The sequence below is a fragment of the Manduca sexta genome, unplaced genomic scaffold (assembly GCF_014839805.1).
Source record: "Manduca sexta isolate Smith_Timp_Sample1 unplaced genomic scaffold, JHU_Msex_v1.0 HiC_scaffold_45, whole genome shotgun sequence".
NCBI lineage: Eukaryota > Metazoa > Arthropoda > Insecta > Lepidoptera > Sphingidae > Manduca > Manduca sexta.
Genome location: NW_023595242.1, coordinates 86,798 through 89,557, shown reverse-complemented (window position 1 = coordinate 89,557; position 2,760 = coordinate 86,798). Strand labels below are relative to the sequence as shown.

Here is a 2,760-nt window from a genome sequence, read left to right as displayed (position 1 = left end):
ATTTACAGTTTCATGTGTAATATATATTTTATATATTCAATATATTTATCTACACCTTTCATTCTTTTCTATTATTATCAATCTTATTTAAAATATTTAATCTACTGCATCTACTTCGTATTTGAACAAAGCTAAATATAATATATAAGCTTGGTTATAAATATATTGACGACCATCGCTGCATCAAAGATATTAGCACCTTAATCATACACTCCACGATATGAATTTATTAAGTATCTATGTATGTTTCATGTTTATGTAGCCAGTAACACCTAATACATTTTAAAAACGTTGTTAGTCATGCCTAAATGTAGATTATAATTTCAACAAGGTACCCGTCGCCTCCATAGCTCAGGGGTTAGAGCACTGGTCTTGTAAACCAGGGGTCGAGAGTTCAAATCTCTCTGGGGGCATGTTTCCGCGAGATCGTTCCTTTTTGTAATAAAGGTTTTCTTAAACTTTTTTTATATTATATTTTTTTTATTTAATTAATTTGGTTTAATAATTATATTTAAATTATTAAAAGTAATAATTATTTGCTTGCTCCTCATTTATTTGAATAATACCTATGATTTATGATTTCCCGTTACATATCAAATTATAATACGAAAATCAGAATCAAAATAACATGGAAATGAATCACTGATTAACAATGTTTGAATTTTTTTTATTAAATGCTGCTGATCACATAACTCTAGTACAAGTACTAATAATTTTGAATTTATAGGTAAAATTACACTTTGATAGTTATTTTTAAAGTTTTCATTTATTTATTATTTCATTACCATTATGTAGAAATCCATTTTTAGGTTAAAAATGATGATTACTTAATTATATTATTACTAATTAAAAACTCTAATCGGAAAAAAATAACATTAGATTAGATAAATTAAAGGTCAACACAAATATTTTGTACGAAAATTATTATTTTACAAAAACATCGAGTCCGTCGAGGAGTCAACGCGACGTCAGACTTACACGCGGTGTTACAAACTACCTATACCAAAATAGTTTCTGTAAAATGCATAAAAAAATTGCGCATGCCACTTGAGGATAAGAATAAAATGTGTTAGCGTGTCGAAGTATGCCCTTGATTAATAAAAGAGTATGGGTGAGTAATTAACAAAAAGAGAAGGTTTCCAGACCGAGTAAGCCCCATTTGGTTTAAATCGACATTACCTTTGCTCTGAGCAATGCTCGGATGCAGCTCCGCGCAGGTAAACCCCCCCTACGGCGCTGACCCGGCTCGCACCATCAAGGTGTGACGCTTTCCGCCCTGTCTCCGGGGACTTTCCACAGGGTAAAGGGAACCACGAAGGGCTCTGTGTGTAACCCCGGAAGTCGAACTGGTCAGAACCCTCACCTAAAGACGCGCATTTTAGTATATATGTTAGCATTTAAAAAAATGTTGCTACCGCAAGTTAGGATATTTTGGTTTTTTACATTTATTAAAATAATTTAATCACTTATAATTCATATAAGTATATGAAACTTATTTTTAGTTTAGTTACCACACATTGAAATGCAAGCCAGTACAAAATTTGTAGTAACTAAGGATTATTAGAAAACCAAATCTTACAAAACGTACAAATTGATCAGCGCCATCTATCCGTGACTTTCAAAAATACATTTACAGTATACAACTCGCTATTATCTAATTAACAGCATTTAGTAGGCACTCACCTAAATGTATATTGACATAATATATATAGATTACAATTTAAAGTTTCTATTGAAAAGTACTATAACTCTAAGTATCAAAATAATCAACAAAATGTTTGTCTGATAAAGATCTAGTCCATATCCAGCAATCTTTTGGCACGTGTGCAATTAGACCGCGTGAAAAGAACGTTGACTAAATCACTTTAGGCCATTTAAAATACTTTTTATTACCAAGGAAGCAACATTTTAATCTATATTTTGTCCCTTGACAGATTCAAAACAGACGCGCAAAATATACGAATAACCAATGATTCGCAAGGCGAAAGAGCTTTTATAGATGATTGTAGAGACTTTCCCGCCCTCACACCCTTCTCTACAACTCCTGTAAGCCAGGATCGGCACGCATTTTATAACACCGAGCGGTGAAGCTTGGCGATTCTCAGGGAAAACGAATTTGTCATTATGCCGCAACGAAATTAATCAAATAGAAAGATAGGGAAGAGTTGGAAGTATTATAATAGTTGATTATAAGAAAATACTGAGAATGGCAGTTTCATGTATAAAGTACTAGTTGACCCGACAGACGTTTTCCCGTCTTAACTATGAATTTGCAGCGCGCATTCTGTCAATCGCTGACAGTTATTTCAAACAATTGACAGTTATATAAAATTTATATTTTACGTTAAGTTTACTTAAATTTTCTAATTTTTCGTGCAATTTTTTGATTTTTTTCTTTCATAAGAACTTTATCCTGACAATAACAAACACATAAAAAAAAAAAGTGAAATCGGTCCAGCCGTTCTATATATATATATATATATATATATATATATATATATATATATATAGTTTGCCTGCAAAAAGATTTGCGATTTAAAAAAAAAACATATCCGAATTATAATATAGGTAACTGCTGACGACATTTCAGCACGTCGTATAAATAAGCCAAATACTGTTACGGAGTTATTTATTATGAAGTTGACAACAAATGATGTTAACTTAACACCCTTATTTGCGACTTACACGTATAGTACCACTCAAATGTCCTTAGATCAGCTATACTCTAAGTGTGTTCCGCGGAACCCTAGGGTTCCGTGA

General features: G+C 32.0%; 1 non-coding gene across 1 annotated transcript; it reads left to right on the top strand.

Annotated features, from left to right (window-relative positions):
- The first annotated feature begins 340 nt into the window (after positions 1-340).
- Trnat-ugu lies at positions 341-413 on the top strand. The gene has a single exon. It is a non-coding gene; the product is annotated as a tRNA-Thr (tRNA).
- Positions 414-2,760: the final 2,347 nt, after the last annotated feature.